The sequence below is a fragment of the Motacilla alba genome, chromosome 8 (genome assembly GCF_015832195.1).
Source record: "Motacilla alba alba isolate MOTALB_02 chromosome 8, Motacilla_alba_V1.0_pri, whole genome shotgun sequence".
Taxonomy (NCBI): Eukaryota; Metazoa; Chordata; class Aves; order Passeriformes; family Motacillidae; genus Motacilla; species Motacilla alba.
In genome coordinates this window covers 24,576,650-24,591,892 of record NC_052023.1, presented here as the reverse complement: position 1 = coordinate 24,591,892, position 15,243 = coordinate 24,576,650, and the positions used below count along the sequence as shown (strand labels likewise).

The following is a 15,243-nucleotide window of genomic DNA, read 5'->3' as shown; positions in this document are numbered from 1 at the left end:
ACACAGTAACTCACAAAAAAGAAGCTACACACACACACACACATATACATGGATAGAGATTATTACTAGAACATTTTCATTCGCAGTACATTCCAGATAATTCATTTGTACAGGATACGTCAAAAGATAAGAAGAATAATGAGATTTTTCCCATGCTGAGCAGAAGCTTACTCTGCAGTTAGTCTCACCAGGTGGAAAAGCCCTGAAAATGAGTAAACACAGCATAATATAAATATCATTGCCAGAATACGTCTTCACAAGTGTAAGAAAAATCATTAGAGGGAGGTTGTTTATATCAAGCTGTCTAATTCTTCTTAAAAAATCAAAGACACGAACAACTTTAAATATAATAAGTGTGACTCACCAGCACAGTCATTAAATTTCAATCTATCAGGAGAAGAGTAAGGGGTAGAGAATAAGCTAAGTAATGACTCAGACGTTTTGTATGAATGTCACCCTCCATTTCTATCAAATCAGATTACAGCATTTTATTTGGTTAGATTGATCCTGTGATTGTATAACAGAAATAACAAATACTCTGTTTCTACATGACTTTGTCTAGCATCCTGGAAAATCACTGTAATGTTATTTCTTAATTTAGGTCTTCCCACACAAGGAGGAAGGATTACCTCTGACTCCAAGCAGAACTCCACTTCCACCACAAATGGCAAAGTAGATGCTCTGCTGACGTGCCAAGTAGACCAATGGGCCAAGGCCAAAAGGATGAGCGTCAACAAGGACAAGTGCTGGGTCCTGGCCTTGGGTCACCCTAACCCCCTGCAGCTCCAGGCTGAGGGGAACAGTGGCTGGAAAGCTGGAAGAGGCCCTGGAGGTGTTGGGGACAGAACTTAAAAATGAGCCCAGGTGTGCCCAGGTGGAGCAGAGGCCGGTGGCCCCTGGGCTGTGCCAGCCCTGGTGTGGGCACAGGCCCAGGGCAGTGGCTGTGCCCTGTGCTGGCACTGCTGAGGGACCTCGAGTGCTGTGTCCAGTTCTGGCCCTCGTGGCCAGAGAGACCTTGAGGGGCTGGAGCATGTCCAGGGAAGGGAACGGGGCTGGGAAAGGGGCTCAGCCTGGAGAAAAGGAGGCTCGGGGGGACCTTCTGGCTCTGCACAACTCCCTGACAGGGGGAGGGGGTCAGGCTCTGCTGCCAGGAAACAGGGACAGCGTGAGAGCAAACAGCCTCACACTGAGAGGATGGACATCAGGAGGAACTTCTCCATGGAAAAGGTTGTGAGATGTTGGAATGGACTGCCCATAGCGGACTCCCCATCCCTGGAGGTGTCCAAGAAGTGCTCTGGGTTGGCGACAAGGTGGGGATCAGTCAGAGGGCTTTTCCAATCCCAGTGATTCTGTAGTTCTATGACTGCTCTCCCCATGCTAAAGGAAGTATGGGTGGGAGAAAGGATTCTGAGCAGAAGGGCAAAAAGTTCAACCTTTGTGCCACATTTTTGAAGGACACTGTGGGGTGAAGCTTGTCAAGGAAGTTGACACAGCATAGCTAGACAGGAGATTTTAAGATCTGACTTCCTGCTATAGGGGAGGTAATAGATGAAAAGATAGTGAATCTTTTTTTAAAGATGACTTGTCAGCCTGTAAGCAATTACTGAAAGTACAGGTGACACAGCAACAATGGAAGGAGGGCTGAAACACTCTAGCAGGGCTGAAACTCTGGAAAAGTCCCAACAATCACCACCAGTGTAAAGTTTCTCCTTTTTCTAGTGCTGAAGGCTACTTTAGAGGCCAAAAGTGAGGAAAACAGAAGTTCCAAAATTATCAGGCCACAGATACACTCCATGATACAGGACGCAAGGCTTGGTGAGTCAAGGGCATCAGACATGGTTCTTTAATAAACTTGAATTAGGCTGGATTCAAAACATCCTCCTTATCTTATATTCTGCAAGGAATGGCCTCCCCAGCAGGAATACGGAAGAGGCTGGAAGCATCTCTGCCTGAATACCCACACCTGTGTCACGCTGGCCATGGAAGTTCCCTGTACTGAAAACCCAGCCAAGTGCTGTAGTTTCCCCACAGAGAGCATCTGCAAGTCTGAGGAAGAGGCAACTGATTCAGGGCACAATGGTTTATGTTACAATTATCGTGCTTACGCAAAGGGGACTTAACAAGAACCACTTGCTGCAACAGCCTGTGAGGTTATGAGAAAAACCCAGGTCCCCATATGTGAACTCGCTGTATGGCAAACTCACAGAAGGATTTCCAAGTGGAACTGAGTAAATTCAAAGTAAGGAGTTCATTTATTCAAGGAATGAAAGAGCTCCTTGAGTTAATACCTTTAAATAACTGTTCTTCAACATCATATTTTACTTCAACTGAAATTGCACTGGAAATAAAACACAGCCTTGAAAAAGAACAACAAACTCAGCTGAGAAACGCCACGAATACTCTTTAAAAATGGCAACAATCACTATCCTTTGCTACAGAAATCAAAGCCACAAGGCAGAGTCTCAAAACTGGTCAAAAACCTCAGGCAGCTGACCAGTAATCCCCACTGCGTGGGTCAGGCTATGTGGGAAGCAGCTCACTTGTTTTCCAGCAAGAAAGCCAAGAAACAAAGAGGAATGTGAAAAATCTGACGGAAGTTCCACGAAAAACAATTATTAGGATACAGACCTAAACCAATCAGAATGCACTAGTCAAGCCCACCTCTGCAGGTAATTTACTATGAGCACAGTGCAATTAGGAAAAGCAGGTGGAAAATACCCAACATTTCTATGCAGTAGGAATTTGGGACCTAGTTATTCCACATATAAACTTTCCATCATATAATCCTGGAATGAAGTAGGTTGGAAGGGACCTTAAAGCCCATCCAGTGGTACCCCTTGCCACAGGCAGGGATACCTCCCACTATCCAAGGCTGCTCCAAGCCCTGTCCAACCTGGCCTTGGACACTTCCAGGAATGTTTGACAGTTACTTATTTAAGGGTATTTTCACTTTTGGAAGCCCAGCTGAAGGCTTACTTTTGAATTTCAAGATACTGGGTACCCCAAGTACCCAGAGCCAGGCTCTCTGAAATGGAAAAAGCTCACTGCCAGCGGCAGCTTCCAAAGTCTTGCCAGGAATGCAAACACTTATGGAAGAACTCCTAAAATTAAAGATAGACATCTCAACTGCAACACCTGACTGGGCAGAGTTTTTTGTTGACTATATTCCTTTAAAGTTCATGTAAAAGGGGGAAAGGAAGGAAAAAAACCTTCCTGCCTTTCTTTCTTACCTGGAGCATTGGCAGAACTTTCCACTTGCTCTGCTGCACTGTGGTCAAAACTGCTGCTGCCTGCCAAAACCTCAGGATCCCCCTTCCAGAAGCCTCACTAGTGTCATGGCAAGAACTGCTGCTGCATGATTTAGAGCTCAAGAATCAGCCTCCAAAAATCTCATTCCAAACCCATCCCTGTTCCTTGGGGACAGCACTGAGCTCAGCCAACTTCTAACTATTTCTGAGCCAATCCCTTTTAAAGATTCTATTAAAATCATGAGGGTTTGGTTCTTACAGATCTTTAACATACCCACGCCTTTATTCCCCTTCTTTTGCTTCCCTGCTGTAAAGTAGAAATGGCTTAAAACAGAAACTCCAGGGAAAACATTAGAATAAGTTTTTATTTAAGTATTTATGGGGTTTTGGGAGGGGAATCCAACATGCAAAGGTGCCTGATGCACTCAGGCTTCAACTGAGGCAGCTGGCAGTCCTTCTGCACTACAGTTATGCAGCGGTTTCACACAAAACCCCCAAAAAACAGCTAAAAATGGAACGAGCTGGTAAAATTTAACACCTAGCTTCTGGTCAGTAATGGATGTAAAACAAATTTAGCTGACCGTAAGGCCAATATTTCCTTTCAATATCTTTTTCAGTCTTTTTCAGTTCAATTTCAGGGATTTCCTGGCATCTTGGCACAGGCTGTAGCGCCAGCCAGGCTGCTGGCACTGCCAGGCTGGAGGAAGGGCTGCACTCACAAGGTGTGTTTTGTCATCTCCCCCTCGTCATGTCTGCACAATGTGACTCAGCTTTCTGGTTTTGGGCTCCTCACTCCAAACACGAGCTCTGGTCACCGTCTGCAATCAAGGGGACAATTGTGCAGGACTTCCTTTGGTCTCTATGGTCATAGCACTTAAAACATGACAAAACTGGAGTGACTCAAGGAAATCTGTCTGGACTTTCTAGTAAAAGTAGTGATGAACATACTTCTGACGCTGACATTTTTCAGCCTCTTTAAATGCTGAGAGTAAAATTTATATGGAAATATTTCATGGCTATTGACAAGCTGGAGTCTGAGTAAGTAACATAAATATATGTTTTACACACAGACACAAAGACAAACATAGACATGCCCAACACATATATTACATTTTTGAGAGGAGAAATTAAGTACTTCCATAACAGTGATTTTTGTCTTGTATCCAACCCTTGGCTGCTGAGCAAAGCCAGACCTGGAGCAAGCCCCACCTGGCTCCACACAGCCAAGCCTCTGGCCAAGCAGACCTTCAGCCCTGGATCTGAGCTGTTAGACAGAATCCCAAACTGGTCTGGGTTGGAATGGGCCTTAAAAACCATCTCATTCCACCCACAGGGATGCCACTCACTACCCCCTGCCACTCACTACCATCTCATTCCACCCACAGGGATGCCACTCCAAGCCCTGTCCACGCTGGTCTTGGGTACCTCCAGGGATGGGGCAGTCCCAACCTCTCAGGAACAAGCAGCTCCTGAGCTGCCAGCTTGTGTTTCAAGGCAACCTCAGCTTGGCAAAGCGTTTGCACAGGGGTTTGATTTTCTCCACCAGACTTGGCTGGGCTCTCCTCCACCCTCCTGTCCTGTTGGAGAGGGCAAACAGTGGCACCTTCCTGCTCGGAGACCACACTGGGAGCAGCGCCTCACTGCCCCTGCCCGAGCTCCTTCCTCTTCCTGTGCTGTGGTCTCACAACTTCCCCAAGTTCTCTGGTCCCTGGGCAGCTCTGCTAGCCCTGCCCTGCCAACCAGGCCCTGCTCCTGCTTTTTTCCTTCTTCAGTTTTCTGCCCCACCATTCCGGATGGATTCAGAGTGCCAAGAGGGAAAACACCAAGCATGAGCTGTAGTGCCACCCCTGCTGATTTAGGAGGAAAGCTTTGAGTCAGGTGCCACTTCATTTCTAGATAACTGTCATCCACACAGTCAAGCCCTGAGAGGATGAAGGGAAGGACTGAAGCCACTACAAACAAATGTCCAACATTCCCAACTAAGGCTTTGGAGATGGATTATGACTGATGTATTAAAGAACATCGTTATACAATTCTTGGAAAATTTTCTCTATCATAAAAAAAAAAAAAAGTAAATTTGTCTTTACTATAATGTGATTCCACCAGTACCAGGAGGTTAATTCCCTCAGTGGTTACACAAAGCAGAAAAAACCCACAGAAGTAACAAAACCCATACAAACACAGCAACTTAAACATGGATTTCAGAAGTGTGATGCAATAACTCTCAGTCACTAAGGAGCCACAAACAATGACTTTAAAAGTAAAATGACAGCAATCAAAGGGAGGAAGAAACCCCAAATTTACATATCCCCTTGTTAAAAGAGCTTTGCAAAATCTGGGACACAAGGGGGACTTTCATGCTCCTCTCTGAGGCACAGGGGATCGGTTCAGGAAACTTAAATGAACTATGACTACTCTCTTACCAAACTACCTAAGCTTCTAATTTAACTGTTTCTTAAGACACCGAGGGCTCACTCCCTCCCTTGCCAACTCAAACTCTCTCTCAGCATATGAAACACCCATGGATGTGTTGGCCATGTGGTGAAAGGGAAACAAATGACACGTCACGGGGCAGAGAGTGCAGAGTGAAGGTGTTTGACCACTTTTCAAGAAAACTTTCTATAAAGAAAATGTCCATTTGTCAAAGCACAAAGTAGTCAGAAGAGAGCTACATCAGTTTAAATAAAACTCTTTGGGGGAGAGTTTAACCCCAAAAAGAGCACTTAAATGAAAACAGCCACTAAGTGGCCAGGAAAGGTCACTAAGCTGGGGTAGAAAGACCTTGCCCTGCCCACACCATTCCTTTCAGATGGTGATTTTGATTCAGATTTGACTTAATGCCTTGGAAGACGCTATTTAATTTCACAGAATCATAGAAGGTTTGAAGTTAAAGGTTTGACCTTAAAGCCCATCCAGTCCCACCCCTGCCATGGGCAGGGACAACTTCCACTAGTCCAGCTTGCTCCAAGCCCTGTCCAGCCTGGCCTTGGCCACTTGCAGGGATCCAGGGGCAGCCACAGCTTCTCTGGGCACCCTGTGCCAGGGCCTCCCCACCCTCACAGGGAAGGATTTCTTCCTAACATCCAATATAATTTTCTCTATATCAGAAACACCCTTATAAAAATTTAACCCGTGTTCTCCAGGCCACAGGGGAGTTGAAGAGCTTATTGAATAGCACACTGAGTTAATGAATTTGGGATTCTCAGAAAAAAGGAATTTAAGTTTAAAAAGCAAAATAACACTTGAAAGCATGTCCCAGCTGAATGCAATCACTCACCAAAAAACCTGTGTGGACATGTGCTATTGCTATTACAAGTGGAAAATGCCAGAGAAATGCAAGATGTTGGCAGGCTTTGCCATTAGCAAAGAGCTGGTTCTCATTACCATCAGCACAGGCTTCACAGCAGCTCCCTAAGGGAGCCTTACAGCGCCTGGGAAAAGCAGGGAGTCTGAGAGTATCATCACTGAAACAAAGACACACCCATACCAACACTCTGGATTTAGGGAAAGCCAGGACCTGCTTCCCAGCACCCCCCTCTCAGATGCTGTACAAGCTCTGTTCCCATTTTTGTTAAGTTTTTCACCAGCACTGTCCTTAAGTCACAGCTGGAGGGCTTTGCTTACACAAGGAAAACAACTTTTTCTTCACAATGCAACAGTCCAAAAACATCAGGTTTGTGAAAATTACAGAGTCCTGCCTTAATCTGGAGATAAAGGGGTGTTACACTCAGTGCTATGATTAGAAACTCATTATCCATCCTGCTTGGATTAAGGAGGAAAGGGATTCAAACAGAACAGCAGCACATGAATAGTTAGTTCTGTATTTTATAGAAATTGTCTAGGACAAGAGATGGCCACTATTGCAATGTTCACTTCAACACACACCCATATTGATTAAATTAAAGAACAGATGTCCCTCAAAAGTCTTTCAAAATTCTCAATTATAGGCTAGTTTTGAAAAACAGAACACAAGAAGATCAACCAGAAAATTTCCATTTACTCACACTCCACAACCACCTTCACCCCAAAATGTGGTTTTATGTTGTTCCTTCCAGTACTGCCAGATCAGGCAGCAGCTGCTGGCTTTGCATAGAGCTCCAGTTTTGCATGTGAGGTCCAAAGGCACAGTTTTTGGGATGAAGCATGCAAAGTGCTGGTGCATGCCACAGCCAGAGCTGCTCCCTGTTCAGTGCAATCACCCACAGGTGCTGTTTCCTTTCCCCTGAGATGGGACAGAATGGAACCTCTGCTTGGGGGAATTTGTTTTTAGCATCCACTTGACAGTGCAGTAAGTTAAATGCATGAGAAACACACTTTTAGTAAATAAATCCTATTTATAATCTCTACCCTTGAGAAACAGACATGGTAGTGAGAGGGGCGGGGAAGCACCACCAAATCAAAAGCAATTTCACACCAACCCTGTAAGGCTAACCCTTTCTATTTAATAGTCTGGCCAAGGCCATGGAGCAGATGGGATGAGACAGCCTGGACATGTTCATCCAATCCTTACTCCATCAGCTCCAGCTACCCCAGCATTCCATTTATCAGTCCTGTCCTTCATGCATGTTTAATAAAATTCAATCTCTTGGGGGCTGGGACTGCCTCTTACTGCAAGAAAAACAAGATCTCTGTGTGTGCAGAAATAAGGACCTTTATAATCCCAGTAAACAGAAAAGGATACTTTATTACAGAAGTGCATATTCCTACCCATCTTGGCAAAGGATATGAGCACTGATAATACTAATAGGAAAAGAAATTAGAGTCTTACTGATTTATGCTGAAATCATTCTAAGGAAAATACCAGATGAATATCAAAAATGAGTCAGTTCAACAGCTCTACTATCAAGTAACCACAAAAAAAACACAGATGTGACTGATACATCTCAAATACTTCAGAACTTGTGTATGTGAAAGCTTTTGACCCTGTATTTTGTGTCTCCTTCCTAAAATTGCAAATTTAGGGAAGGTGGAAAGATGGAAAGAAAAAGATTTTTGTTTGCAGGCTTAGCTGTATTTTTAGAAGTACACTTTCAGCAGCATCCTAAGTTGAAGTAATGTTATTAGGAGAAAAAGCAGCTCTGTATCCTTCCCTCCAAGTTACCAGTGGTACCACTCATCTGGAAGATTAAACATCACAATTAAAGAGGGCTTGCCAGCAGAGCTGTGCAGCCAGGACAGCAGCTCAGCGTTCAGAGACACCACAGCCACCTCTCACTCAGCTCCAATATCAACCCCTGAGACTGTGCCCCTTGCACAGAGCAAAGGGCACTCCCAGAGCATCATCTCTGCGCTCTGAGGGATATCTGTTTGGAATCACATGGACTTTATCACGGAAGCACCTGCTTTTCCTCCAGGGACCGCTTAAAGAGTCTGGGACACTCCCACACTGACTCCTACTCCAGCTGTTTGTCAGTCCAGATCCCAAAAACATCCTTCCCTACTTGTACTGAGAGTCTTGGAATTCCCAGCACGCAGCAGAAGCGTGGGCTGAGATGGAAGTGTCATCCCCACAGCCCACTCTCTGGAAAAGGAAAACACCTGGGAGAAAAGCTGCAGTGTCTGTGTTCCCTGGCCCAGCTGCCAGCTGAGACAGGACCAGCACAGGCTGAGGAAGCACCACTGCTGACAGCCCATAATGTACCCATGAAAAAATGGGTCAAATCTGTACATCTATCAATACCTGGCTGGTATTTGCCCCTCACCAACACTGTTGGCTTATTTTTTACAGAAACTGTGTCATTCTATATAATACTACAGAAGCCCAGAGTGATTTGGGTTGGAAGGGACCTCAAAGCCCATCCAGTGCCACCCCTGCCGTGGCCAGGGACACCTTCCACCAGCCCAGGCTGCTCCAAGCCCCTTCCAACCTGGCCTTGGACACCTCCACAATGTGTTCAAACTGGAGAACTAATTGATATTTCTAAAAAAAAAGTCCATGAATTCTCACTTGCAGTATCGCCACAATATTTATCATTTTAAAAAATTAGAGTAACGTTTAAATGCTCACTTTTGTTTTCCCCATAATCTATTAAAAAAATACTGGAAGCTTTTGGTACTTAGTTTGGTCCTGCTTTGGGGACCACTTTCCCCTGTCCTAGAGCCCACCTCCCATCCCTGCCTCATGGGCTGAGTAACTCTGCTCCAGACGTTGACACACAGGCTACTGGAAATTGGTACAGTCAGGAAATTTGGGTCATCTCTCTGAGGTAAACAGTAAATGAAAATCCTCAGGAAAGTCTGAATACCAAGGTGATGAGGGGCTGCTTTTTTTCTTCCTTTTAAAAAAGAAAGAATTCTTTTGAAAGTATTCTGTTACTACATCACGTTATTATAACCTAGGGCAGTGATGAGGTCATTTCCATTACCAAGGCAGGTTCTGGGATTTGTTTTTCAGACTACTGAGAAAGACACAGTTATATCAGTGCCACAGCAAACCCAGACAAGAGTTCATCACCTCACAGCAAGATCCTGCTGCCCCTGCCCATCAAATCAAAGACAAATTCTTCCACAAATTATGTGGAGCTTCTGTTTGGAAAGAGACAAATGAAATAAAAACAGACCAGTTGCACACTCAGTTTAAAAGTGTGTCCCATGAGTAGCCTCCAGGCTTTACCTGGAAGTTGAATCCCTGGGTGAACCAGAGCTGTAGGGAAGGACCTGCTTCTATAGTTTAAATCATGTCCAGACTGTAAGGCACCAATATTTTGACACCTACTTGTCCATCAGTGTCAACTAAACAATTAGTTAAGAATTCAGTTTTGCTCCCTCAAGGCTACTCCCCTTCCTTAGATATTGAGGATACGTGCCCTGAAAGATCAGGAGACCTCTCCACAGCAGTGTTATGTGTCAGATAAAAAGTAAACTGGAATTTAATCTCTCAACTCCACATTCACCACAGGCCATACCATACTGCGAGCTTTTACCTCTTGAGCTAGAAATTTTCCATGGAAAACCAAGTATTTTCTCATAGCTGTAGTCAGTTTTCTTGTACTTGAACTTCTGGGTACAAGGGGGAAACACCTTCTCTGGATGCTACTTGCTGCTGAAGCCCAAGCCATTCAATTAACTTCACGTGATTTGAATTCACAGTTCCCAAGTCTCCAGTTCCACTGCCAAGGCTGTCCTGTTCCAACCCACATGGAAGTCACCAAGGTTGCCACATCCCTGGATATTGCACATCAATTCAACAGAGCCATTCCCATTATTCTTGCAGCAATGTGCACCCAGAAGGTCGTTTCTGCATTGCACTGGGTTCAGCCCTTGGCATTGTCGGAAGAACTGAGGTTATTCAAAGTGGCAATGAAGTTTGCTCGATGCTTTGCAGGAATACCTCTCAGGGAAATACTCAGTGCTCACCCCATGCTTGTGATTTTTCCCCTTTGTAGGATGAAGAGTCACCAACTGACGGGAAAAATTATGGTAAAACCTGAAATATTTCCCATTCTAGCTGATTTAGGCCAACTGGCGAAAGTAACCTATTCAAAGTGCCATGAAAATTATACTCATAACAATGTTCAATGGAACATAGTCAAGTTGAGATCAAATCAAGTATGCAACCCTAGTGATGCAGCAGCATTGGATAACTTTTCTTTTTTCCTTTTTTTTTTTTTTTTGGCTTTTTTTCTAATTTTTATAAGAAAAACAAGTCATAAACAGCACTTGGTGCCAAGAGTCAACTGGTGTTTTTCCAGTGCAGATTGACTGGCCATGCTCAAAGAGATTAATTTATGTGATTCAAACATAAATCAATATTTGCATTTCTCTTTTGTTATGGATCCCTGCCATAGGGGAACAGGAGAGTGCAGAAGGGTGGACAGGGCAAACATGAAGATTTGGAGTGACGGCAGTGCTAGAAGAGCATTTATCTCTACACCGTATATTGAAAATCTCTCACTAACAAAAAGAAAATGAAATAAGCACATCAGGTTTAGATTCATGCTTTCTGTCTGGAATCCTTAGCAGGCTGAACAACTCTCGGTAACCACAAAGCAGCTGATCCCATGCATCAACAGCTTCACGTGCATCTCACCCTACTGAAGTGCAGAACAGCATCTTCTGCCAGGAACATCAACATCCACTGCACTTACAGGTCCTACCCACACCACTGCTCCTCCCTTGGGGCTGGAGCTTGAGCTCGGCATCCCGTCATCCACATGGGAAATTCCACACTCAGCAGTTCAGGCGGCCGAAGGGATTTTCCCCAAAGTGGAGGCACAAGGTCAAGCCCTGGGCAGGGGTGACCCAGCTCCAGCAGCCCCAGCTCCCCAGGGAATGGGGCAAAGCCCAGTGCAAAGCCCGGAGCTGCCGGGGGAGCACAGGCACTGGTCCCACCGCCGAGGCAGCAGCTTCTGCACAGGTGCAGCAGGGCTGGCCAGAGCAAATCACCTGTGAGTGTGGGAATACCAGAGGCACAAGGAACCCCATGAAAACCAGGCTGCAACGGGCTTGGAGCAGCCTGGGCTAGTGCAAGGTGTCCCTGCGCATGGCTGTGGGTGGGACTGGATGGGCTTTAGGGTCTTTTCCAACCTAAACCATTCCGTGACTTTGGTCCGTGATCACACCAAACGAAGTGAACAGAAACCTGCTAAAGGCCGTGAGGAACTCTCACAGGCATTTCTCTCACATCAGACCAAAGAGAAAAGCTGCTCTCGCAGGCACTTTGCGAAATGTTCCCTCTGCAGCCGCCCTGCCGCACTTCCCCACAGCTCGCACGGCCGACTGCTTCACCGCCGGGCCAGGGCCAGTGCCAGCCGCGGGGACAGGCGCCGGGCACGCACCCCCGCCCCGGCCGGGGATGGAGCTGGGGACCTGGGCAGGGACCCCCCGGTCCCGCTCCCACCCCGCTCCCCCCGCGCTGCCTCTCCCGTACCTCTCGGAGCCCCCGCCGCGGAGCGAGCGGAGCGGAGCGGGGCGGGCGCGGCCGGGGCTGTCCGCGCAGGGACTGCGCCCCGCGGGGGCTCCGCCGGCCCCGGGCTGGACCGTCCCGTCCCGTCCCGCCGCGGGGGCGGCTCCGCACCGGCCCCGTTCCCGGCACCGCTCCTCGCCCGCCCTGCGACCGCTGCAGCCGCGCCCAGCCCCGGTGACCCCCGCTCCCACCCCACGCTTACGGCTGCCGGGCTCCGCCGGGCGCGTCCCGCTCCGCTCCCGCTCCCGCCGCGGGCCACTCCGCGCTCCGGGCGGGGAGGAGCCCGCGCCGCCACCGCCTCTTAAGGAGGATCCAGGCGCCGGCCGGGGCCGTGGGGGACAGCAGCTGAGAGGGGGACAGGGGGTGTGCGGGGACAAGGGGGGAGAGGGGACACCGGCTGCGACGGGCGACAGCGGCGGCTCCGTCACTCCGGGCGCTGCGGTGACCGGGCTGAGCGGACGGAGGAGCCCCGGGCGCTGCCGTGGGGAGCGCTTGGTCGGAGCCGGAGCCAGCGACTGATGTGGCAGAAAATAGTAATCAAATAAATGGAATTTGTATTAAAATATCCCTTGCGTTAAAAAGCCCTTGCTGTCGCGGCGGCGGTGGATGTTACTGTGGGAATGTGCCTTCCTCAAGGTGTTTGATTCAGCAGGTGTGACCACAAAACACTTTCATGCTCTTCAAGTACATCGTGAACATTTGCACGTGTAACACTTTCACTTACAGACTCTTGGTTTTGAAAGGATGGGTGTTGAAACAGCGGTGACTGTGCCCTGTGAACCTTGGCCAGGTCCACCAAGGTGTTGCTGGATCACTCAGTCTCCTTTGGTCCACTTAACACTTCCACCTAAAAAGTGGAATTTTAAGTCATTATTAATCCTACCACTTTCGCCCTTTGTGATGATTAAAGAAGACCTTAGAATTCACTTCCATTCATTCACATTTTTTCTGTTTTGCTTTAATAGATTTGAAATTGAAGTGTTTTGAAATATATCGAAATTGGAAAATTTATTTCTAAATTGTATTGTATTATTTGCTGCACTGCTTCCTGCTAAACAGGGAGTGGCCTTAAACTGAAGGAGGGCAGGTCTAGATTAAGAAAGAATTGTTCCCTGTGAGGGTGGGGAGGCCGTGGCACAGGGTGCCCAGAGAAGCCGTGGCTGCCCCTGGATCTCTGGAAGTGTCCAAGGCCAGGCTGGATGGGGCTTGGAGGAACCTGGGATAGTGGGAGGTGTCCCTGCCCATGGCAGTCCATGGGACTCAATGGGTTTTTGGGTCCCTTCCAACTCAAACTATTCCATGAGTCCATGATCCTTTGATTAACACCCAAAAAAGTATTTCCACCTGGGCTTTTGGAGCTCACAGTGAGTCAGTGGGAGAGTCTGACAGGCTCAAACCTCAGCTGCTGCTAACCCATAACCTGCACTCTTAACATGACACCTCTCAAAGATGCCAGTTCTTCTCCAGACATACCAAAAGACAAGACTGTGTTTCACTTCAATCTTGACGTCAAGCTGTTTCCAAAGACCCATTTTTACGCCGGGGCTTTGCACAAACTCAGTGCCTAAATTGGAACTCACTTCTTTGAAAAATGTGGTCTTAAAAAAGCTAAGATAAAGGGAAGAAGAAAAGGCTTTAATGACTCAGCCGAGACCTCCTCAAAGTGCAGCAAACCGAAGGGTACCAGTGAGGGGCACGTAGGTGGCATTCACAGCGTATTAACAAAGCTGAGTGTCTGGCAAAGCAGCAGCCACAATTAGAGGACAGCAAGCCACTCCTCGGCACAAAGCAAGCCAAAACCTCATTTTCTCCATTATCTTACTGGTCCCCTGCTGTGATGCACTGAGGGGCTGAGCCGCTCTGGCCACCACTGATGATCTAGTGGTCTGTCTCATTTGTGAGGGTAGGGAAGCAGGGTAGGGAAGAGCTGCCCTGTAAGAGCTGTCACAAAGAAGGACAAGTGTATGTTTAGAAAGGCAGCCTAGGACTGCCAGCTCAGAAAGCGCTGTTTGATGTGGCAGCCTCCTCCTCCACATCCTCAATGTGCCATTTGAGGGAACATTGACCAGAAAAATGCAGTGAATCCACGATGGTGCCCTTATTTGGGTCCTTTTGTCTTCCACATCAACCACTGTCTGCAGACCACCTTGTCTCTTGGTAGGAAAGAGCTCTGAAATGTGTCAGACAAGCTCAGTATTGGTCTGGAGACATGGAGAGATGACAAAAACATGAATAAAATTGTTCTCATCGAATTAGTTACCCTTTCCCCTTTGACAGGGGATTTACCGGCAAGTCTGGTCTGACCCCCTCATCTGTGCTCTAAATCCTCCAAATGCACTTCAAAGAAGTGCCCAAGAGATGCCCTGCTGAGCACAAGAGAGGCGGAATTCCCAGCACTCCGAGGTGACCATGAGTGCCCAAGGCACGTGTGAGCCACATTCCTGGGGGTCCTCCTGCTCCCCCTTCTCCCTGGCACAGCCCTGCTCCAGCCACAGACTTGTGTGGAGCCACGTGCTGCTCGCAGGCCTGATCAGCTGCCCCTGAACTCTGCCAAGGAAGGGGCATCTGCAAACCCAGGGTTTATCTCTGACTCTCTTTCTCGGCATTTGAAATCTCTCCACAGCGCGATTCCTAGGGAATGGCTCTGATTATAGTTTTTGTGGCTTTACAGATAGCAAAAGCTGGAATAAACACCACCCCCAGCAACCAGGGGAACTCCAGTATTTCCATTAGAATTCCCAGAGTCAGTTCTGATTATCAAAACTCTGATTTCTCCCTGGTCAAGGAAACAGCTCAGACTCCTGATAAGGAGCTGAGTAACTAAAAGTCAAAAATTCCTCTTCCCTTCTTGTTGACGCAAGGAAAAATAAAAACCTTTTTTTCTACATTGTGACTGTCCTTGTTACTTCATATAATTATTTTTGTTCTTAATCCTGTTTCTTCAAGAAAATTATGGGTAGGGTTTCATGATTTATTTTTTTCCCCTGTGACAAAGGACGTTTAGCAGCTGCCTTCCCCCATCCCTCATTCTTCCCCACAAACAGCAAGTCCCGTGCTGTGCCTCACCAACTAACCTTGGAACGGGTTAAG

At 47.2% G+C, this 15,243-nt stretch overlaps 1 protein-coding gene across 2 annotated transcripts in view; it reads right to left on the bottom strand.

The window, feature by feature from the left end:
- Positions 1 to 12,459, bottom strand: part of PLA2G4A (phospholipase A2 group IVA) — a 68,898-nt gene extending 56,439 nt beyond the window's left edge. The window contains exon 1 of one of the 2 annotated variants that reach the window (XM_038144451.1): positions 12,356 to 12,459. The gene's annotated coding sequence lies outside the window, so the exon portion shown is untranslated. Of the gene's footprint in view, positions 1 to 12,117; positions 12,324 to 12,355 lie in introns of those variants that run through there. The other variant, XM_038144452.1, reaches the window with a different exon arrangement.
- Between the last annotated feature and the right edge of the window lie 2,784 nt (positions 12,460 to 15,243).